This window comes from Pinus tabuliformis, chromosome 2_2, assembly GCF_031772625.1.
Source record: "Pinus tabuliformis cultivar Carrire ecotype Pingquan chromosome 2_2, CPIR1, whole genome shotgun sequence".
In the NCBI taxonomy this organism is placed as follows: Eukaryota; Viridiplantae; Streptophyta; class Pinopsida; order Pinales; family Pinaceae; genus Pinus; species Pinus tabuliformis.
This window is the reverse complement of record NC_142300.1, coordinates 673,790,616-673,816,625: the sequence shown is the minus strand read 5'-3', so window position 1 is coordinate 673,816,625 and position 26,010 is coordinate 673,790,616. Positions and strand designations below refer to the sequence as shown.

Sequence of the window (26,010 nt, the reverse complement as noted above, 5' to 3'; positions counted from 1 at the left end):
AAATGGCTCACCCAACAGAGAATGCCCTCGGCAGTAGTACCTCTCCTTGGAGACAGATATTCTGGTTGATAAATCACCAGATGAACAATCCCACACCAACAATTACATCTTCCACTGCTCTATGTCACTCTGATATGGACTGCGCCAGCTTCTAGAGATTCTACGTCAGACCCTAGACCCTATGTGTCTCACATGGTGGCCTCTCCTTGCTCTGTGTAGCTCTTGGCTGCCTTTGCGTAGCCTCAAGATGCCTCTACGTCAACCTCATCGGTCTCTGCGCTATCTCTTTGGTAGCAACTCTGCCTCTATGCTATGTATTCATTGCCCTTCATTGCTGATCATTGATTCTATCTCTCTTAGCAAACCTTGCTCTAGAGCATAGAATGACTAATCACTCTGGTGTGTTCTCCAACTGACCCTCAAGGCTCCTCTTATAATTTTCTCATTGGTCCATCAACGACCGAGATTAAATCTTTAATCAACAACTAAGATTAGACTTGGCTTAATCCTTTTGGACCCTTCTAACCCAGTTTTATATTAATACCCATTAATATTTTATTTTTCCTAAATTTAGACTTAGGAACTCCATTAAAAATATTAATTATTTTAATATCTTCCAAACCGGTATAATCTGTCCAAACCATTTCTGGGTCTTGGAGATCTCATGTGTCTTATCACCTCCACCAATTTTCATGGCTAGAGCACATATGATGCTACCCCAAATCAACAATCTCTATTAGCAAGGATTGTGCTCTAGTAATACTCCTCACTGAGAATCACCCTGATCATCCAGCATCGGTTCCTATGCTGATGCTAGGCCTCCCCACCCAACATCCTCTACATTGTTGCATCCTGTACTGCTGCCCATGGCGCTACCACTGCCACTGCTACATCTGTATGGCAACTCCTACTGCATCTGTGATGTTGCTGGTCCATCCTCCCAGCAGTGCATCTACACTGCCTCCCCTTCTCCTCATGTTGCATCGTGCTACTGCACTGCAACTCAGTTGCTGAGAAGTAAGTAATTGACCCACCCAACTTCTTACATCCCTGTCAGGCTAGAGACACTCTTAATGCTGAAGCTATCTCCGTCGCTAAAAATTTCTCCCTCTATTGACCTTTGCGTTGCTACAATAACTCCCTGCATCTCGCATTGTTGCACACCTATCTGTGCCATCCTGCACTAGTGAAACACTCCCGTGCCTCTCGCACTATTGTAGCCTTCTAGCCTCGCACTGCCTTGGGATTCCTACACTGTAGCACTCTCTATCGCTCCATCTGCATCCATCTCTACCGATATCCGTTAGTCCTGCTACTCGTCTTCAGGGCTCCCATAGCAAGGTCTAATCCAAGAGGTTGGGTACCTTAAGGATCCTACCCCTCATCGCCTATAGTCCTCCTGACTACAGCTCGATGTCTCTCCACTTCTTCTCAAGTGGAACATGAGCACTCATGGCACAATCATCATCCTCCTTGACTTGTTTTTGTGCCCTCACTGGCACTGCCTTGGTCTCGGAAGACTCTCCCTTACTCTTCTTCCTCGGACACTAGTTCATAAAATCAACGAGTTCCCCACAATGGAAGCACTTGACCTTGGAGAGGTCCTTCTTCTTCTACTTCTCCTGCTTTCCTGCAGATGCTAGAGTTGCATCCTCTTCTTCCTCCTTCTTGATTTTGACCTCTTTACGACTACTCCCCACCTTGGTCATCCGTCTGATCTCTTCTTGATGAAGAGCCGCCCACAGTTCCTCCCAATATGAAAGGCTCGTCCTGCATAGTATGCTCTGGATAAATACCTCCCAATACTCTGAGACTGCATTCAATGTGGTCCTCACCATCAATTCCTCATTCGACGTGGCCCATATGGAAGTTAGTTGGTCACAGATCTCCTTCAATCGACTGAGGAAGACATATATCTACTCTCCCTTCTACATTTGGTATGATCGCAATTGATTCTCAAGTAACATCTTCCTCTGCATGGAAGTATGTTGGTACAGTTTCTTCAAGGCTTACCACATCTCATTTGTTGTATTATTATTGACAATATGCGGTACCACATGATCCTTGACCACATCAAGGATGATGCACTTCGCCCTAGCCATTGCCTCTTCGTACTTCTCATTTTCAGCTGGGTCAACTGAGATTGCTATTATTTTCAAGGTGATGTCCTTGAAGTGATATCTATCTAGAATGGACAAGATCCTGGAATTATAGACCACAAAGGTGGATGCTCCATCCGCTCATACAAAATGGCTAATTAATTACTAAAAAAAGGACTAAAATTTGCATATAAATGACCATTTTTCAATCGGTGACCAATAGTAGCTAATTTACAGTATCTTATAACGCGACCAACTTTTAGTCATTTTTAGCTTAGTCACTAATTGGTTCTCTCAATTTTACTATCTAGTATTATGTTTAGTCATAAAATTGGTCATTAATTTAGTCATTGCTTTAATCATTAATTTTCATAATTAAGGACCTAATATAAAACACAATATATTACTATATAATCACCTAAAAACCAATTAATGACCAAAGAAATATGACCAAAATGTTGATCGTGTTATAAGATACTGTAAATTAGCTACTAATAGTCATATATATGCAATTTTTAGTCATCGTTTAAAACCAATCAATGACCAAAGAAATATGACTAAATTTCAGTCATGTTATAAGATACTATAAATTAACTACTAATAGTCATATATATGCAAAATTTAGTTGTCATTTGTAATCACAAATTTATCATTTGCAGTAGTCATTTATCTTATTTTGGTAGTTTCACATTCATTATATAAATGATTGATTTAGTAGTTTATATTCATTTCATTCACTTTCATTAATAATCATTATAAACAATTAATTTAATGGTTGTATATTAATTTTATTTGTGTTCATTATTAATTAATATAAACTACTAATTTACTAGTTTTATATTTATTTTATTTATATTCATTTTTAATCAACATACATGCATTGGTATGATTTTGCGACTTTATTAAAAAATACCTTACAATATTCATGCTCATCCAATATGAAAACACGTGAATCATGCAACTTGTTAAGTTGATAACAACACAAAAAAAATCAAATACAATCGTAAATAAATATTTGAACCACAAATTTTATTATCTGAAATGCTAAGTATTACAATATGAGTTTCCAACTAAATATTGATTGGGCTACAATTTACACATGAAATATTGTTTAATCACTTCAAACATTCCCACTGTGTTGCCAATGCATTGCACATGCCTTTCCACCTTTCAAATAAATCAATAGTTTGCCTCTAAAAACTGTGTAACTAATAGCATCCACCAATCGAGAGTCATGCTAAAGACTAGAAGCTCCATCCTTTGGATAGTCCAGGGCTGGAAGATGAATCCAGGGTCTTCGATCTGCAACCAATAGATATTCATTTAAATACTAATAATGTGATATGATCTGTTTTTTTAATTAAAGTATCTATAAAAACTCTTATCACTATTTGCAATATAATGGGACTATAAAACTTCCTTTAAAGCACATGGAAAAGTTTACAAAAACACTAAATACAATGGCCCCACTTAAACACTTCTTCTAATGATTCCTCACAAAAAAATTATAAAACATTGAGATCTGCAAATTCATGCTTGAGGTAGGACTTCATAAACTTCATAACAACTTTTTATAAAAATATTGATATTTCAGTGAAACGTTCAATTAAAGTATTTAAAAAAGATAAATAAGTTCCTCTTTAACATGAGGAAAATGAAAGAAAATAAAAAGAAATAAATGAGAGAACTTACCACCAAACATGTCAAATGCTGCACCATAAAAATATTGTGTAAAATTCTTGCCATGCGATATAAAAAGGTCAAATGTCCACTGCATGGTCACATTTGAAGCAATAATTAGACACAAATAACTAAACCAAAGATTTTGAAATACACATACACAACTATATAAGCATGCATCTTACAACTTGTAGCTAGAAACTCAATTTACTTTTACAAGCTATGGAGTACGATTTCCTTATGCACAACAAATGCATATTATCTTTCCCTGAGTGTTGACATAGTTGAATACATAAAAAAATTATACTCCATTGTTATTTATGTGTTTAGCTTATTTTACAGATCCTTCATAATTGTGTGTCTTAGAGATTGTCTATTCTATGTTTTTAGAGGGTACAACATAAAATCAAGATTAACAAAATGATGTTTCAACCAAAAACAACAACGAAACCATACAATCTTCAAATGCTACATGAAAAATTGAAAGATGTATTTCATATATTATTCAATATTTCGAAAGTTACAATACATACATGACAGATGAGAGAGGGAGGTTAAATAACTTTAGTATATTCCACTCACTAAAGTGCTTATTAATAACTTAATGCACCATCGTTAAGTTAACATGACTTAAATAAGCAAGTATTAGATGACAAATTGTGTTAGGCATTTGTTGGGTTTTGTATGGTACTAACCAGAATATCTTGTAATTTGTTCACATTGTTTTGACATTATATTGGATTTCAACTTAACATTTTTGCAAATTTGGTTGAAATAATAAAATGTGAAGTAACCCTGTTAATAAATAATTATTTACTTGCATAAAAGGTTGGAAATGGAGCACAATTTTGTTGTCTAAGCCGAGGAAACTTTTCACCTCAAACCCATTCTGTGTACACCTAACATTTGAAAATGCATGAGAATACCTTTTTTGGACACCTCCATTATGCCCATAGAAGTCCTAATAATGCATTACATAGAGAAATTTAGATTTTCTCCACTTGATTGCTTCCTGACAAAACTTTTGTTAGTATTGAGACATAAAAATTACTTTGTCCAAAGATATATTCTATATTTCATCAATTAAGAAATATTCAAAGAAATAAGTATACCAGAGCTTAAAACCTGAATTTCTAAGCATAAATAAACCGATTTCACTTTTGCTTTCGACATCTAGCATGAAACCTTAACCAAAGAAAGCCTCAAGTATGGATAGATTCCAGTTGTTCAGGCTAGCAATTGCATCATCATCAGATGTGGAGAACTGGGGCATCAGCCTAATGGTAGATACTGAAGGCAATTAAATTGAACATCACTATATGAAAAGTAGCAAATGTTGCATTCCCCTCAACTGCCATATCCTAAAGTCAAAATCTTTATGATTTCCTATCAAATACAGTTAGATATGGTTTATGGAGCAGCAGATGCAAATCTAATGTGCAGTTCAATGTTATATTTCAATGTGTTTTCTGTCACCAGATTCTCCCATTTCTCTCATCATGTCCTATGCAGAAGCATTCTTTTGTTGATCCTTTTGGGCAAGCTTAAAGTCTGCGACTCTGTAGCTTCAATATCTCACACCATGTGAGTTATGCAAACTTGCAGAAGATTAGTGTGAGGAACAAGTAGTGTTGCAATGCCTGCTCTGCAATTTTTCCTCGAAAAAGCATAGAAGTAATTAATAACCAATTTCTTGATAAACCAAGAATACTTTCTAGCTCTAATATCTCCATGACCCAAGAGATATACAACTCCTAATTATTTGGCTTTATACATGGATGAAAGCTCATACTCAAGACTTTGATTATCCATAGGCACAACACTTGTGGGAAACCCTGACGAGGTACTAGCTTCTGGTAGTGACTCTGGAGGAGCAAAGAAATTCCTTGAACCGCTGTAATTTCCCATTAGGGGTGCCTCCAGGGAATCGGGGTTGTAGCTTATTTCTCCTAGTAGTTTAGGATCCTTTGTTTCATTCTATGATTCTGAAGTATATTGATCATCACTCTCTAATGAGAAATCTTCAGCCTCCCTATGGAGAAACTTTTCAAGACTTTCAATAAGTAGTTGTTAGAAGGCTTGATAATTCTCCTTTCGGGCATCTTTGTAAGCATGCCTTACAATACATCGAAACATGTGGTAGATTCTTGGACAGAATCATCTGAATAGAAAGAGGTCACCTTGTGTCACAACAAGAACTGGAACATACTTGATGCATACAAATATTATGGTGGAATGAATAGCTGGGAGACTTGTTACAAAATTCCCAAATATTGTTGGAACTCCATGAACGAGTTCATTATAGACCAACCAAATTCCAGAAACTCTTATTGTGCCAAGATTTGAACCGAGCTATAGCATCAAATCCATAGAGATTTTCATCCTGAATTCACTTTGATACTTTAGGACACTTCCACAGTTCCAGATGTACATTACAAAAAAGAGGGAAGAGGCTAAAACCAATGGGAGCCAACTACCATCTCTCACTTTCATCAATACAACTACAAAATAAGTTAGTTCAATGGTTAGAAAGAAAAACAGGAAACAAAGTGCCAAGAATAAGTTGGTTTTCCATATCATAAGCATGACAATAGTCACTAACACTGTGGTCACCATCATTACTCCCACGTCAGAAATTCCTGCAACATGTCTTTATGTCAACACTTTTGTACTAAAGAGTGATATTCATTTTAAGGTTCTACTAGTTCTTTTCCATGAAATTTACTTATTGGATGAGATATTACTCTGTAATGGTGTTATAAATTGTGTATGCTAGTAAATTCTGACTATTCTTAGAACTTAGTACTAATAAATCAAATTCACGTATTTGTATAAGACTTACCATATGCATTTCCTATCTCGTTTGTGCCCTTAAACGTACCATAAACAATGATGCAAAGAATCATCAGGAACCAGTTTATGATTGGAATGTAGACCTGGCCCATAAACCGCTTTGAGGTGTGTATTACTTTAAGCCTGGGGAAGCAACCAAGAGCCATTGATTGTTTGATACATGAAAATGTTGCTGAAATAATAGCTTGACTTGCGATCAGAGTAGCTGTAGTGGCTAGCACAAGAATTGGCCAGAACACAAGAGCTGAATGATTTGAATATGAGAAAAATATATCTACTCATCAGTCAAAAGGAAATATGAACTATATAGATGAGCACAACCACAATTGGTATTATGAATAATTGCTAAGAATACAGGAACCTGTGATGCATTTCAAGTATAAGAATGAATTTTCCATTTCAAAACATGCTTATAATCCATGAAATACATGCTACAAAGTCTATGCATGTTGTTAATACAGAAACTGATTGAACCTTTCCTGGAATTGAAGCGTAGAATTCTCATTCTGCCACGCTTGGATTTGCTATAAGAAATGCAGCTTGGCCCATATATTCCAGTAACAGATATGGGAGCACTAAAAATGTGAAGGCTATCTGTAGCCAACATTTATTCATAAGATTATACTAGCATTGAAAGGCAAAAAAGCACAAACTATGGGGAAGACTCAAGGTGAAAAACCAAACCCATATAAAGTTGTACTATTGTAGTTCCCTGAAATTGAAAGAAAAGTATGGCTGCTTGAAAGAAACCTTTATAGAAAAGTATGGCTGCTAAAAAAGAAACCCTTAGAGTAGTATGAAGTTGTCATACTCTACAATGAGCTTCTTTAAGCTCTAAGCTTACCTGGAAAGATCTCACTGAGAAGTGACCCAAGTCAGAAAACATTGCTTCAGCTCATGTGAATCAGAATATTAGTGCAAGTTTTATTGGCGATTCCAAACTTTAGTTATTTAATACAGAGACAGAACATAGACAAGAATAGTAGGTTTTAGTTTCAATCACATGTTATGCACAACAAACAGTCTCCAAGAGAAAACCATGCTTGATTTGGATTACTCGAAAAGAAGTAATATTCATAGACTGGATTGAACACATTGAAAACACTATTGTCATATGAAATAATGTTGTAGAGACCAACCAGCCCAATGGAAAGAAACCATATGAATAGAACTGGGCCATGAAAAAGTCCCACTTTGCTAGTGCCAAACCTCTATATGCTAAACAAGATGAGAGAGGGAGGTTAAATAACTTCAGTATATTCCACTCGCTAAAGTGCTTATTAATAACTTAATTCACCATCATTAAGTTAACATGACTTAAATAAGCAAGTATTAGATAAAAAATTGTGTTAGGCATTTGTTGGGTTTTGTATGGTACTAACCAGAATATCTTGTAATTTGTTCACATTGTTTTGACATTATATTGGATTTTAGCTTAACATTTCTGAAAATTTGGTTGAAGTAATAAAATGTGAAGTAACCCTGTTAATAAATAATTATTTACTTGCATAAAAGGTTGGAAATGGAGCACAATTTCGTTGTCTAATCCCATGTAACTTTTCACCTCAAACCCATTTTTTGTACACCTAACTTTTGGCTAACCAGAATATCTCGTAATTTGTTCACATTGTTTTGACATTATATTGCATTTCAGCTTAACATTTCTGCAAATTTGGTTGAAGTAATAAAATGTGAAGTAAGGTTGGAAATGGAGCACAATTTTGTTGTCTAAAGCCATGCAACTTTTCACCTCAAACCCATTCTGTGTACACCTAACATCTGAAAATGCATGAGAATACCTTTTGCGGACACCTCCATTATGCACACAAAAGTCCTAATAATGCATTACATAGAGAAATTTAGATTCTGTCCATTTGATTGCTTCCGGACAAAACTTTTGTTAGTATTGAAACATAAAAACTCCTTTGTCCAAAGATATATTATATATTTCATCAATTAAGAAATATTCAAAGAAATAAGTATACTAGAAAGCTTAAAACCTAAGTTTCTAGGCATAAATAAACTGATTTCACTTTTTCTTTCGACTTCTAACATGAAACCTTAACCAAAGAAAGCCTCAAGTATGGATAGATTTCAGTTGTTTAGGCTAGCAATTGCATCATCATCAGATTTCGAGAACTGGGGCATCATCCTGATGGTAGATATTGAAGGTAATTAAACTGAACATCACTATATGACAAGTAGAAAATGTTGCATTCTCCTCAACTGCCATATCCTAAAGTCAAAATCTTTATGATTTCCTATCAAATACAGTTAGATATGGTTTATGGAGCAGTAAATGCAAATCCAACTTGTAGTTCAATGTTATATTTCAATGTGTTTTCTATCACCAAATTCTCCCATTTCTCTCGTCACGTCCTATGCAGAAGCATTCTTTTGTTGATCCTTTTGGGCAAGCTTAAAGTCTGCAACTCTGTAGCTTCAAGATCTCACACCATGTGAGTTATGTGAACCTGCAGAAGATTAGTGTGAGGAACACGTAGTGTTGCAATTCCTGCTCTACAAATTTTCCTCAAAAAATCATAGAAGTAATTAATAACCAATTTATTGATAAACCAGGAATCCTTTCTAGCTCTAATATCTGCATGACCCAAGGGATATACAACTCCTGATTCTTTGGCTTTATGCATGGATGAAAGCTCATACTCAAGACTTTGATCATACATAGGCACAACACTTGTGGGCAACCCTGACGAGGTACTAGCTTCTGGTAGTGACTCTAGAGGAGCAAAGAAATTCCTTGAACCGATGTAATTTCCCATTAGGGGTGCTTCCAGGGAATCGAGGCTGCAGCTTATTTCTACTAGTAGTTTAGGATCCTTTGTTTCATTCTCTGATTCTGAAGTATACTGATCATCACTCTCCAATGAGAAATCTTCAGCCTCCCTACAGACAAACTTTTCAAGACTTTCAATAAGTAGTTGTTAGAAGGCTTGATGATTCTCCTTTTGGACATCTTTGTAACCATACCTTGCAATGTAGCGAAACATGTGGTAGTTTCTTGGATAGACTCGTCTGAATAGAAAGCAATCACCATATGTCACAACAGGAACTGGAACATACTTGATACACACAAATATTATGGTGGAATGAATAGCTAGGAGACTTGTTACAAAATTCCCAAATATTGTTGAAACTCCATGAAGAATTTCATTATAGACCAACCCAATTCTAGAAACTCTTACTGTGCCAAGATGTGAACTGAACTCTAGCATCAAATCCATTGAGATTTTCATCCTCACTTCACTTTGATACCTTAGGACACTTCCATAGTTCCATATGTACATTACAAAAATGAGGGAGGAGGCTAAAACCAATGGGATCCAACTACCATCACTCACTTTCATCAATACAACTACAAAATAAGTTAGTTCAATGGTTAGAAAGAAAACCAGGAAACAAAGTGCCAAGAATAGGTTGGTTTGCCATATCATAAGCTTGACAATAGTCACTAACACTGTGGTCACCATGATTACTCCCACCTCAGAAATTCCTGCAACATGTCCCTATGTCAACACATTTGTATTAAAGAGTGATATTCATTTCAAGGTTCTACTAGCTGTTTTCCATGAAATTTTCTTATTAGATGAGATATTACTCTGTAATGGTGTTATAAATTGTGTATGCTAGTAAATTCTAACTATAGTTAGAACTAAATACTAATAAATCAAATTCATGTATTTGTATAAGACTTACCATATGCATTTCCTATCTTGTTTTTGGCCTTAAAGGTGGTAGCTACAATGATGCAAAGAATCACCAGGAACCAGTTTATGATTGGAATGTAGACCTAGCCCATAAACTTCTTTGAGGTGTGTATGAATTTAAGCCTAGGGAGGCAGCCAAGAGTCATTGACTGTTTGATACATGAAAATGTTGCTGAAATAATAGCTTGACTTGTGATCAAAGCAACAGTAGTGGCTAGCACAAGAATTGGCTAGAATGCACTAGCTGAATGATTTGGATATGAGAAAAATATATCTACTCATGAATCAAAAGGCAATATGAACTATATAGGCGAGCACAACCACAATTCGTATTATGAATAACTACTAAGAATACAGGAACCTATGATGCATTTCAAGTATAAGAACGATTTTTCCATTTCAAAACATGCTTATAATCCATGAAAAACATGCTACAAAGTCTATGCATGTTGTTAATACAGAAACCGATTGAACCTTGCCTAGAATTGAAGTGTAGAATTCTTGTTCTGCATGCTTGGATTTGTTATAAGAAATGCAGCTTGGCACATATATGTGAGTAACAAACATGGGAACACCAAAAATGTGAAGGCTATCTGTAGCCAACATTTATTCATAAGATTATACTAGCATTGAAAGGAAAAAAAGCACAAACTATGGGGAAGACTCAAGGTGAAAAACCAAATCCATATAAAGTTGTACTACTGTAGTTCCCCAAACTTGAAAGAAAAGTATGTCTTCTTGAAATAAACCTTTACAGAAAGGAATGGCTGCTAAAAAAGAAACCCTTACGGTATCCTGAAGTTGTCATGCTCTACAATGAGCTTCTTTAAGCTCTGAGCTTACCTGAACAAATCTCACTAAAAAGTAACCCAAGTCAGCAAACATTGCTTCAGCTCCTGTGAATCAGAATATTAGTGCAAATTTTATTGGCGATTCCAGACTTTAGTTATTCAATGCAGAGATAGAACACATACAAGAATAGTAGGTTTTAGTCTCAATCACCTGTGATGCACAACAAACAGTCTCCAAGAGAAAACCATGCTCGATTTGGATTACTTGAAAAGAATTAATAGATATAGACTAGATTGAACGCCTTTAAAACACTATTATCATATGAAATAATGTTGTAGAGACCAACCAGATGAAGGGAAATAAACCATATCAATAGAACTGGGCCATAAACAAGTCCCACTTTTCTAGTGCCAAACCTCTAAATGCTGAACGAGATGAGAGAGGGAGGTTAAATAACTTCAGTATATTCCACTCACTAAAGTGATTATTAGTAACTTAATGCACCATCATTAAGTTAACATGACTTAAATAAGAAAATATTAGATGACAAATTGTGTTAGGCATTTGTTGGGTTTTGTTTGGTACTAACGAGAATATCTCGTAATTTGTTCAGATTGCTTTGACATTGTATTGGATTTCAACTTAAATTTTTTGCAAATTTGGTTGAAGTAATAAAATGTGAAGTAACCCTGTTAATAAATAATTATTTACTTGCATAAAAGGTTTGAAATGGAGCACAATTTTGTTGTCTAAGCCCATGCAACTTTTCACCTCAAACCCCTTCTGTGTACACCTAACATCTGGCTAACCAGAATATCTCGTAATTTGTTCACATTGTTTTGACATTATATTGGATTTCAGCTTAACATTTCTGCAAATTTGGTTGAAGTGATAAAATGTGAAGGTTGGAAATGGAGCATAATTTTGTTTTCTAAGCCCATGTAACTTTTCACCTCAGATCCATTTTGTGTACACCTAACATCTGAAAATGCATGAGAATACCTTTTGTAGACACCTCCATTATGCCCACAGAAGTCCTAATAATGCATTACATAGAGAAATTTAGATTTTTTCCATTTGATTGCTTCCAGACAAAACTTTTGTTAGTATTGAGACATAAAAAATCCTTTGTCCAAAGATATATTCTATATTTCATCAATTAAGAAATATTCAAAGATAAGTATACTAGAAGGCTTAAAACCTGAATTTCTAAACATAAATAAACTAATTTCACTTTTTATTTCGACTTCTAGCATGAAACCTTAACCAAAGAAAGCCTAAAGTATGGATAGATTTCAGTTGTTCAGGCTTGCAATTGCATCATCATCAGATGTGTAGAACTGGGGAATCAGCCTGATGGTAGATACTGAAGGCAATTAAATTGAACATCACTATATGACAGGTAGCAAATGTTGCATTCCCCTCAATTGCCATATCCTAAAGTCAAAATCTATATGATTTCTTATCTAATACAGTTAGATATGGTTTATGGAGCAACATATGCAAATCCAATGTGTAGTTCAATGTTATATTTCAATGTGTTTTCTGTCACCAGATTCTCCCATTGCTCTCGTCACGTCCTATGTGTAAGAATTCTTTTGTTGATCCTTTTGGGAAAGCTTAAAGTCTCTGGCTCTGTAGCTTCAAGATCTCACACATGTGAGTTATGTGAACTTGCAGAAGATTAGTGTGAGGAACACGTAGTGTTGCAATGCCTGCTCTGTAATTTTTCCTCAAAAAGGCATATAAGTAATTAATAACCAATTTCTTGATAAACCAAGAATTCTTTCTAGCTCTAATATCTCCATGACCCAAGAGATATACAACTCCAGATTCTTTGGCTTTATAAATGGATGAAAGCTCATAATCAAGACTTTGATCATACATAGGCACAACACTTTTGGGAAACCCTAATGAGGTACTAGCATCTGGTAGTGACTATGGAGGAGCAAAGAAATTCCTTGAACCCCTGTAATTTCCCATTAGGGGTGCCTCAGGTAGTTGGGGCTGAAGCTTATTTCTCCTAGTAGTTTAGGATCCTTTGTTTCATTCTCTGATTCTGAAGTATATTGATCATCACTCTCCTATGACAAATCTGCAGCCTCCCTATGAAGAAACTTTTCAAGACTTTCAATAAGTATTTGTTAGAAGGCTTGATGATTCTCCTTTTGGACATCTTTGTAACCATACCTTGCAATACATTGAAACATGTGGTAGTTTCTTAGACATACTCGTTTGAATAGAAAGCGCACACCTTCTGTCACAACAGGAGCTAGAACATACTTGATACATACAAATATTACGGTGGAATGAATAGCTGGGAGACTTGTTACAAAATTCCCAAATATTGTTGGAACGCCATGAACGAGTTCATTATGGACCAACCCAATTCGGGGAACTCTTACTGTGCCAAGATTTGAACCGAGCTCTAGCATCAAATCCATTGAGATTTTCATCCTGACTTCACTTTGATACTTTGGGACACTTCCATAGTTCCAAATGTACATTACAAAAAGGAGGCAAGAGGCTAAACCCAATGGGAGCCAACTACTATTTTGGAGAATTTGGTATCTATGGATAAATACTAATTCCCTAGATAAGTAGCCATATCTAGAACAACAGTTTAAAGCACTTTAGCCTTTTCCTATAAGAAATAAATAAGACAAAGAAGATGAGAAGACCTACTCGTAGTTCCACTTTCCTCTTGTCTCCTTTGTATCAATCCTGTCACTCCTTCCCGTACTTAACACGCTTGAGAAGTATCCATAAACACAAACAAAAGACAAAGGACCTATCAAAGGAAAATATCTATTAAATACAAGTAAATGGTATCAGATACATTTCACATATATAAGCATCATATAGCAATACAAACGTATGGGAAAAAGGTTCGAATTCAAAGTCATTCCTCCAGCTTGGATCCCATCCACATCACATCAAAAGCATGAACTTGTAGCATAACAATACTTGTCTCAATGCCAATTATCATAACGACATTATCTCCTTACAATTCAACATAATCCAGCCCCTGATCACTTAGATGAGATTTCAATTTATAGGAGGATGAAGGAGGTTATGTCATAAATGGGGGTATTGAATGGCCTTCCATACTTAGAATTAGTTCCATGGAGGAAGGGATGAGAGGATAGGATGCATCTTAAGTCATTCCTCATCCATTTTCGAGCTCATAGGAGTTGATAAGTGAGGGAAACTTCTAGATGAATCCAAAAGATAAGAATATTCCCCAAACCATATGTGAATTTCGCTCAATCTTGCCCAGCACGGGTGAATGAAGGCCTAAGTTCTCTGCAGATCACCCTAGCATGGACTCAACTGCTCTACAACGTACCCTTACATGGGCCTACCTGCGCTGGTCCCTCTAGAGGTCATTTCAGGATGTCTTCAAGTCATGAAATTGTCAGGGAAGGAGACATTCAAAAGGGTGACTTGTTTAGGGAATGTAGCAACTGATATTAGGGTTTGATGAGCCCTAAACCACTGATTTGGATGATGGGAGTGATGTAACCAAATGGATCTGTAATAGCTGCCCCCTAAAGCATGAAGTCAAAAAATGCAAATGTCAGATGAAATGCTTTACGATGTGACGAGGAGGTTTAAAAGTGGAAGGTCTCCTGCATCAATTACAATACATATATCATGATATTTTGATTTTTACATGAATTACTGAGGGAAGGCATACCCATGCTCAGCTTATAAACTTTCATTACATGTACATAGACAATCGTTTATAGATATAGACCTGTGATTCGAAAGACCATCAATGTAAAGCCATTATACATATGAATTAGTACTCTTGAAATCGCAGCCCGGATGGATGAAACTAGATCTAGGGTCTTCTATCTCGTTCAATTGTTCGCTCAAGTACGATTCTAATCATGTGAATATGTGATTTGAAGTTGAACATGGGAAGACACCGTCTGATTACCAGCCAATGATGTAAGTTGTTAACAGACGTGAGAGAAATCACTAATGATGATAATGATCCTCAAGGTACTGCAGTACAATCTGCATGGTTTGAATGGATGATTTGATGTCGAACACTATACAAAGTCTTTAAGTGGAAGTTCATTGATGTCAAATTATCGTCGGAAATGAGAAACCTTTCATTAATGTATGCAAGCCTCAAGGTACTAGAAGGGCATTTCTAAGTCAACTTCTTGGATAATGTGTTGATGTTGACAAGAAGCGACTCGTCACAGGACGGCCTTGATGTATCCCACATCAACGACACGAAATGAGTGTAATGATTTTGGAGATGGAATTTAACTAACGACACAAGGTTCAGGAATGGCGGTCATGAAAATGAAGGTTTATGGTATTGCAAAGGATGAATTTTGACTGGACGACTTCTCTTGAACATGTTGGCGACACTAAAATGAATTGGTAGCATTGACCGAAAATAAAGTGATGGATCATATGATAAACCAATGGTATGATAACCATCAAGTTGATAACCCAACCTAAATAGTCACGGTGATGGAGTGAAAGCGTCATGTTCAAGAAGGACCTACTACAATAAAGTGGTTTTCCCCTTTTTCCCCTTTTCCCCAGTCATTGCTGACGCGTACCTCTTTATTTTTTATCAAGCTTGAGGAGGATAACATATGATTGTTGTATAATACCACCCTTCGGGTGAATCCATCGCTATGTGATGTTTTAACGAGTCTAGGGAAGGTAAAAGAGTCGACCACCTTGTACACTGTGATACACCGAACACAACATTCAGGGAGATTTCCTGCCCACACTTCTCGGTTCACTGCGAGGTATTCTGTAGTTCACAGTTGCTTGGTAAACCTTTTGCCTAGATTATCTCTCTTTTGTTTTTTTATGTTACTTTGATTAAAATAAATTTAATTGACCACGGATAACATCCTCCACGCTTGCTCGTTAGTCGATCTTAGGTTGAGACATATGGCGAAAAATCTGGAGTCCACCAATCATGGAATTCCTCTTGATGGGAATCCTAGTCCTTTTCCTCCTTTTGGAAATATTGGTGCTCCTTATATGATACATTGTCCCTTTCGGGACTTACCATTGGCTTTCTAGTATGGTTGTTCTCAACCTCCTTGGTTCAAAATGTTGTAATTTCTCCGTAATTGAGTACACCTTCAACTAGACAAAATCAACCTCCAGTTGATCCTAAAGTTGACCCCTTTCCTTCTTCCTCAGTTGTTTCTTCGTCCCCTTCTTCCTCTTTTCCTGGTGAAAGTATTGGTACTAGTAACTAGGTGGCTAAGAAGAAGAAGAAAGGGAAGAAGGAGAAGAAGAAGAAAATTCCATTGCTTTGAATGCAACCATTGCTTTGAATGCAATATCTGATGAGAAACCGTCCATCAAGCCTCACAAAGTTCGATATCCATGCAAACTTTGTACGGGATACCATCTTCTTCGAAATTGTTTTGGTATTCCTCAGATCTTATAAGAATGGTCTTCCCATTCACATCATCCTATGTCATCAACTTTTGGAGATCATGCTGGTGACCCACAATAAACTAGTGGTAGTAAAGTTGATGGAAATAAGGGTAAAGTTAAGTTTCCATGTAGGTTATCTGAAAGGAATCACCCCATTCACCTTTGTCCCTTTCTCAATGAAGCCCAAAAAGTGTTAGATGATCTAGATGATGGGAGTGATGTGCCCAAATGGATATGTAACAACTACCATCAATCACTTTCATCAATATAGCTACAAAATAAGTTAGTTCAATGGTTAGAAAGAAAACCAAGAAACAAAGTGCCAAGAATAGTTTGGTTTTCCATATCAAAAGCATGGCAATAGTCACTAACACTGTGTTAACCATCATTACTCTCACCTCAGAAATTCCTGCAACATGTCTCTATGTCAGCACATTTGTACTAAAGAGTGATATTCATTTCAAGGTTCTACTAGTTGTTTTCCCTGAAATTTACTTATTGTATTTACCTACCTACACCATTGCACTTCCCTGCCGGCACCATGGAATGGATTCTGGCACCATTTACCTACTTGCACTCTGAAGGATTCGTGGACTGCATTCACATTCTCTACGCCTATACTCGAACCCTCCATTCACGGGGATCGAATTGTATTAGTTGTTGAAATGTATAAGGATTTTGTTCCTTGGCTTGCTATGGCACATATGGGTTATTATTTCAGTCAGACGTAGATGTTAATATTTTGGATGCCAATGGTGAAATGGTTGAAGCACATCATGGGGAGGTATGCACTAGCTTTAATTTGTTATTCATTCTTTCTAATTTTAATATTATTTGAGTTATAAGAAGCAAAACCAATAGGTGGCAGTAGATAATTTTCAAAAGGAAGATATTGTATAATGAGCAACTCGACTCATCCTTTGGACACATTATTTTAAGTAACTTGATTTTCTATCATTTTACTTGTTTTTTGATGGTCTAGTTTTTATCCATCCAGTGCTAATAGCCATTTTTTTTAGAGAATTAGGTTGTCTACCTATATGTCAAAGCATCTTAAGGTGTTTTACAGGTTGTCACATCCAATTTATTTTTCTTTCCTAGACTTCTGCATATGATTTTTTGCATTGCAATTGTTTAGAATATGATCTGGTCAATGGTTCTTCACAGGAATCTATATTTTTATTATATTGTACTCACATAATTTTTATTAATAAAAATCATCCTCTTTTCTCTATACTTTCTCTATGTATACTTCTCGCAAAATTTCATATTTTTTATTGGGAGTTTATTTTCTTTAATCTACAAATTAATGCAATTGACGCTCTACAACTTTTTGAGGCCAAAAAGTCTTAAAACTCTGATAAGGGTTTTCTACTTCCCATGTTTTATTTTTATTTATGTTCATAGATCTTTAATTTTCTTATTTATATTTCCAAAGTTTTTATAAAATTTCAGGCGTTATTCTCTAAATGTGTCTTTTAATTTATTTTTCTGCTTAGGCCTTCCTTTAGTGCTACCTAGAAGGGTCTTAACGTTATCAAGCAATCTTCATTTTTTTCTCCATATATAGATATTTTGAAAAGAATAATTGCGCATAAGAACATTGTGTTCTCTACAACTCTACAATTTTTTGTAACAAGATTTCATTATTAAGTAATTAATGTTGCACTAATGGAAACATATATATTCTATTTTGCATGAAAAATAGCATACCAATGTTAGGAAAACTCAAAATTCATATAGTTAAACACAATCTCTATAAATAAAAACTATATATTTGGAAAGCTAAGTCATTTTTCTACATTTCCTCTCATTACACCATCTTCAAATTCATTGCGTAAGTACCTATATTCATCCCTTGAAGTTAATATATTGTTTTGTTTTCACGATTTGCATTACCACTAACTCATCATGGCAAACCATCATTATTTTGCACCCAGTCTCCATATTGTTTTCTTTTATTCTCTTTATTTATTTTTTAACACCAATAAATAAATAATATTTCATTTTCAAACTATATAAATCATTTTTTCAAATATAAAAATATATGATTTTTTAAATGCACCAAGAGGCACTCTACAACTCAGTCCGAGGACAGGAGAGGAGTTGTTGTCACGTAATGTTACATTTAAAAATAGAAAAACAATATTTATATTAACAAATCAAAAAATAGTAATAATAAAAAATTCTTTTAAAGTCTGCCATTAATAAATGCTTCAATTTTTATCCTAATTTTACATCAAGACAAAGTAATTGAACAAAAAAAATGGGGAATACATGTAATTCCTTCCTTTGTTTTGGATGTGAGGAAGATGTGAATTGATATGTTGTATTTAAATAAATTAATTTAAAAAATTCAATGTGAATGACATATATATATATATATATATATATAGAGAGAGAGAGAGAGAGAGAGAGAGAGAGAGAGCCCTTATTCCATTAATACATGCTTTCTAAGTTAGTGTATGAGGAAGATTTTGTAGTTTGTTCAATGGTTAATATAGAGTTTACTTGTAATATTTTAATAACAAGAAAGATTCAATGGAAATACAGATAGAATATGTAAAGTAAATGAAAAAAAATGATGGTTATAGGGTGTTGTTCAAGATGAATGAGATTGTAATTCCTTTCATTGGTAGGTATTTTTAAATAGATTCATATGTAACATTTTTTTGTAAGCTAAGAAGTGACTTTCATTCATTCACCTATAAACATGCAGGTTACAACTATATAAGTTGTTCAGTGGCCTCATCCTACCTAGTGCGAAACCAGGTCTGTTGGCCACTGAATCACATTATAATCCATCTAAAACATAAATAGTTTGAGTCTATTTAACCAATCTTGATAAGGCTGATAGTCTGGAAACCAACTAGTAAGCATAACGCTAAAAACATAAATGCTACCTGACATATACAACCAAAATCAAGCCAAAATTAATAGGCATAACTTCGACCAACTAATCATCTAATGATTCCACCAGAGTAGCATCTTTAGCACTTGATCTTGGCAATTTAGATTGTGGGAGACATGGGATGTGCTTCTTAATGCAGGCCGGGCGAGCATTCTAATTCTACAACTGAAGTTGAATAAGCTAGAGCTCTTTTTGAATGTCTTAAAGGCGCAGCTCGGCCTCACTTTTCGTCGCTGTGTTGGTGGCCGCAACCATTAATTTGGCCATTATGAATTTCATTAACTAGTAGAGATGGACAGACTGTCTAAACAAGGTGAGACAATCACGAGTGTACCTAGGGTCCATGATAAGCTCCCCCAATCTTTGGTTGGTGGTTTAAGATCAGCTTTCAAATTCAACTTTGCCTCCCAAATCACGATCAATTGTTTCACCTGCACCAGGGTCCCTTCGCAATATGCTTGAATGGTGGCTTGGAGAATCTCAGAGTTCATTTTCCGACCCCTCTATCGCATAGTCCTCTGTCACACAGTCCCTTGCCATGCAGTCCTCTGTCGCGCATTCTGACCGGAAGATGAACTAACTTATCTACCTTTTCCTTCTTAGTGTTTGCGGACCCTTCCACCTCAGCTGAGGCTCCAACACGAGGCTGAGACTTCACCATATCTTCCAAGGTAGGCCCCCCTTTCTTCACCCTTCTCCCACTGTCCTGCACTTGTAAACCAACCCACTATGTAGAGGCAGGAAGTGGATACGGCGTAGGCAAACCTAGAATATGATTCTTACAGATAACCACACGAAAGACAAGCATTAACTTAATGTATGACCATAAAAACAAATGAAACGCAATATGACATTGTGTCCCCTTAGAATTCCCCCACTCGAGCCAGTAAAAATACATAAATAGTAACCCTCTAGGAGTGGGAGGTAACAACAAAATAAAAATGGTATCCCCCATCCACCCCTGAGCCTTGAGTTCATAGACTAAGCCCTGATCATTTACCAGAAGCCTTACTCTCCATAGGGCTTGCCCAAACAATTCAAGCTTAAAACAGAGAACCCAATTGTTAACATGCAAAGGAAAGGTCATGAGAAAAAACCAGAAACTATTAAACATGCCCATACGAGAAAGGATGTTGCCAAAAAATATAGAAACCAACATTACGTAGTCGAGAAGGCCAATATTACCAGTCACAGAAACTACTAATTTAACTAGTGTTTCCTTTCCCCTCCAGGCATAAGGCTTATCATGAGTAGAAGCCCCCAACCTTGGATACAGGGATATAATTATAACATACCATACCTTTTACCCCAAACTCAAACAGAGACATGAAACAACTGGGTATATCTCTTTCATTCATGGCATTGCGATCTTGTAAACATCAAACTTAGGCTCCCTAAGAAGCCGAGGACCTGCGTTTATACGCCAGATAAATGGTCTTAACTCCACCTCTGCTGCCACCACCTATAGCTGCCGAGGGTTATCAACCATCATGTCGTGGATATGCCAATATCTGCGGCACTTCATGTTATCATAGTTAATAAGCGTGTGAGGGTGTGGGGGATACCACCCACCATCCCAAATCAATAAAGGCTCTGTCATATCAATCAAAACCAAGCAAGCCTCCAATTGTTTCGTGCCCTAATCGGGGAGATTGATATGAAACATTTAAAAAGAATATTAATAACAAAAAAAAATTCATGTAATTATATATTTATTTATAGAGAGAGTGTATGTCTACATTGTATAAAGTAAATGGAAAGAAAATTTGTAGTTAAAACATTTTGTTAGTGTGATAATCAAGATAAGGTTGTGTATTTTTTTTCATGGTTAGAATGGAGTTTGACACATGACATATATATAAATAATTAGCATAAATCCATGTTAACTCGGGATCTATAGAGTGATAAAATGTCTAAATGTGCAGAGTTTTCTTCATACATTGAAGGAATTACAATTCTCCATCATACGTTGACTTAGAAAGAACTTATTAATGCAATAAGAAATCTCTCTCTCTTTCTCTCTCTCTCTCTCTCTCTCTCTCTCTCTCTCTCTCTCTCTCTCTCTCTCTCGCTATAATGTTAAAATATTTAAGAAAAAAATTCAATTTAAAATACCTTATTTTCTCTATACAAAATTATGTTATTTAATTTGGACATTGAAATATTTTATTTATGGCCTACACTAAAATATTTTTTAATAGTACACATATATATTTTTAAATATTAGATGCTAATTTAACATAAAATGAATTACACACCAAGGTAAATCCATCTAAACTTCGAATCAATCAAGCACTCAGAGGGATCAAATATATATATGATCCCTAGAGAAACTTGAGGAATTGTTTGCACCAAGAGAGTTATGATCCCTATGCACTCTTGATAGAGAGAGAGTTAAGATGGATTTGTAACATATATATATATATATATATATATATATATATATATATAGATATATATATAATATGCTTTCTTTGTTTATTTATCATTCAATCAAAATTCCTAAGAAATAACAAAATTATAACTCTAAATAATAATAATAATAATAATAATAATATATAAATTTAAAATATATACTTTAAAAAAGACATTTAACAAGATTCTTAACCTGTGAGGCTTTGTTACAATATCATGGTTTAAATACCATAACTCATTTTATATGACACTTGTTCATATGACATTCTTTCTAATTAATGAATTTAATTAAAATGACATAACTATGGAAATAAATATCATCTTTTGATTTGTGTATATGTTGTATTGTTCAACAACCCCCTCATTTGTTATATAAATAGTTAGTATTGTATTAATAAATGGGGAACCTTTAGTTGTTTTTCCAAAAAAGTAGCAAATAAGAGCTTGCCTTTTGAAACCATTCGAAATAAAACCTTGGATAATCTTAAGATATCAAACCAAGTCATCTTATGAGTAGGCATTGTCACTTTTTCGCAAATCGCAGGATCCAAAGTAACGAAGGTTAGTCATGAGGTAGAATCCTCTGTAAAAGACCCAAGGTAGCATTTAACTTCTTATAAAACTTAAGGCCTAAGATATTCCCTAAAATATTTTTCGCAATCGCATTGCGACTTTTATAAGGGCGCAAACATGCAAACCATAAGAAAATGCGAAATGCGATGTGGTCTGGACCCGACGGAATATTAAAATTGTTATAAACTTCAATCAAGTCCAACATATCGTAAATATCTGTTTTAATGGAATAATCCTTCACATAACGGAAACGCGCTCGAAAAAGTAAAACGTATGCCGCTCATCACAAATCGCAAAACACCAAGGAAACTTTGAATTGCTCTATTCATGAACACAACGATATTGCGATTTTCGATAATGTGATAATGTGATTTTGTGATATTGCGATTTTGCAATTCTGCGATATTGTGATACAACGATTTTGTGATTCTACGATATTGCGATATTGTGATTGTGATAATCCAATTTTGTGATGATGCGATTCTATGATATTACAATATTGCGATATTACAATTCATCACAATCGCATGATCGACATTGCTCATAACATACACCAATTTGAAATGTCATTTAGAAATTTGTGATGTGATGTTTTGAGGAGTCATATAGGAAATCACACGTAGGCCTTAATGCATAGTTAATGAGGTTTAATTGCATTTATTCTTTTAATGGCTCGAGAAGATAGATATATTTTTTATCTGTGTTCAAAATAAAAGCTTTATCCTTACATTCTTTTAGAATTTACTATTCTATTGTGTATCTGCTTGAATTTTCCACTATGCGTTTTTATCTTGTTTTCTCCATTGCCCAAATTTCAGGTAAATTCCGAAGAAGACTAATGAGCCCCAGAATTAGGTAACTTTATGAGATGATTTTGCCTATTATTCTCATTTAATCCACCATTCTCCATAGTTTTATGCATGCTTTGGAATATATTTATGTTAATTGAGTGAATGGGGATAATCATTTTACCACAAAGTCTAATACGTGCTTATTGCAGATTTTTGGATATTTTTGGACCAAGATTAGGCATTTATGAAGCAGATTGGCAGCCAATTCGAAGAAATAAGGCTGAGGATTTATAGGAGGGTTGTCTCCTACACTAAATGACACCTTCCTCGAGTTCTCCACAAACAGCTCGGAGTTCTATAGCCCACCAAAGAAGATTTCAAGGGGCAGCCGAGCAAGTCTAGTGAAGTGGTTGTTATCTGTAAGTTTTGGCAGCCGAGTTCCTAAAGTTTAGGAGGAGTATTGGGGTCCCCAACTTGTATAAATAAGAAGGCCTCGGGCCTCAGTAGGTTAGATATTGAACAATTTATTTTTTCACTTTAGTGCAGCTCTGCATTCAACTCATTTTCAAGCTCTTTTTGTAAACAATTTTGTGACATGACTATTATTTTTTGATCAATGAAGATGAATTCAGCCTTGAACCAGAACTGATATTTCTAAGGGGGTTGTAGCTCTTGGGGTTGGGCCCAACCCATGTTCCCAGTACCTCCTCCTTGTATTTGTATATGTTTTTTTCCTTGCATTCATAGAATAATTTCTGTTATTTAGGTTAAATCTTGCTTTGTTACTTACGTTGTTTTTGATGATTAAGATAGTTGCTTTTTCTTCAGGTTGACTTGATAGTTTGGTAACAGAAAAGATCCAAAAAATTCTACCAAGCAGTCCTTGATCTCCTTTCTCCCTCCTTGGGACCATGAATTGAGACTAAGGCACTCTTGCTGCCACAAAAACATTATTTTTTCTTTCCAATGCAATTGCTAGTGTTAGATTTCGAGTTGGAAAAGTTGACACCAGTTATATTTTCATGCTTAGATCTGCTCTTGCTTAGTTTCCATAGCTTTTTTGCATAATTTCTTGTCCATCAAGTTCTGTTCAACACTTTTCTGTTTTCTAGGTCAGAATTAGGTGAAAAATAAGTAAAACTATGTTTTCATAGTTTTTGCTTGGGTCATTTTTTAATAGAAGTGTGCAGAGCACCTGTAAGACACTCCAGCCTATCCTTCCTCCATCATACAACCTGTTCTAGTCTCTTTCTCAAGGTTTTATTCACTCATTTTCCACACTTTCCCAAACAACCCTAATTTCTACGTTTTTGTGCAAAATCTCTTCCTTCACCTTTGAACAACTCTAACCATCTTCTTCACTCATGAGCTTCATTTACAAGGTCCTAGACCCCTCAACATCTCTATCTGTCCTTTATTTCCACTTTCCCACTGTTTTTCCTCCTTTAAACCTTCAAAAATCACTTTCGGCCTGCTCCTGTAGAACTTCTTGTGGATCCCCTACAGACTTCCTGTAGAAGTTCATGCGAGCAATGTTTCGAGATCTGATCGCCATGGAATTCTCTAGAAGGGTGCTAGGGACTCCTTAGGTCCTCTCCACACCTTCCCCATCATCTGCAACAGCCAAGTCCACCTCCTTTCGCCACCAAACATCTGCACAGTCAAATAAGTTAAAGCACAACCATAATAACTTTGCATAAAATTGCTCAAAAATACAAAAAGATGGCTCTTCCGCATTTTCCTTCAGAAATAGCTTAAGTACATACATTTCATATTGACAGTAATCCATGGCATCCATTTCAGTAGTTTCCTCTCTTTTTCTTGCAAAGGTAGGGTTAATGGGTAAAACTAGGCTTTGTGTTTCCTTTCAGCTTTCATCTTCTTTCTGCAAGTAGAATAGCCCTTTTGAGATTAGCTTTCTTCCATCACGATTAAAAGCTTGTTTTGAGAACTCATAGAAGTTGGCTTGAGCTCCTAGTGAAATTGTGCCAGTTGATCAAGTGACAACCTGCAATAAGAGCTAGTACTTGTGCATACAACATTGTCTCTTCCAAGTTTGTTACGAATTACCGGTTGATAAAAGTAAAGAAGGGAGTCCCAAGAGTTGCAGCATCATTGCTGCAATACTGGAGCCCACCATATTTTTGGCGCCGTTGCCGGGGAAGTGTTAGAGTATTTGTTATTACTGCTTTTCTTCTATTTTCTACTGCAACATTCTGCTAAGTAGTTTATTTCAGCAAGAGTAGAGTAGTTGTTTCATTTCCATTATGCAATTTCAATTCTGCAAGCGTAGATTGGCATTTCAATTTTGCAAGTGTAGATTAGCATTTCAATTCTGCAATTTCATTTCAGCAACATAGATTAGTCATTTCTCGCTTTCATTTCAATTCTGCAATTTTCATTTCAGCAAGGTTTATTTTAGTTAGTTGTAATTTGTTGTTCAGTCAATTTCAATTTTGCAAGTACAAGCAAAAAAAGAACCACAAAAATCCTAAAAAAAAATTATTCTCTTTCATGCCTCGTAGGAATAGAGACAATTCACGAAAATTCCTACCCAACACCCCCAACACATCACTAAGTCACCCCTCTCTCTTCTTTGGTGGCATTGATCCAAAAGAACCTATAGGTGAACCTCCGGAGATATACGAAGATCCTATAATAGAAGCAGAGCAAGAAAACATTCTTCCGTAGACCATGGCTGAACATAGAAACTGTATAGGAAATGAGGAGAGAAT

General features: G+C 35.6%; 2 pseudogenes; both read right to left on the bottom strand.

Moving 5' to 3' along the window:
• Positions 1-5,354: 5,354 nt before the first annotated feature.
• Positions 5,355-7,858, bottom strand: LOC149194441 (putative potassium transporter 12; annotated as a pseudogene).
• Positions 7,859-9,082: 1,224 nt separating this feature from the next.
• On the bottom strand, positions 9,083-11,588 carry LOC149194440 (potassium transporter 7-like; annotated as a pseudogene).
• Between the last annotated feature and the right edge of the window lie 14,422 nt (positions 11,589-26,010).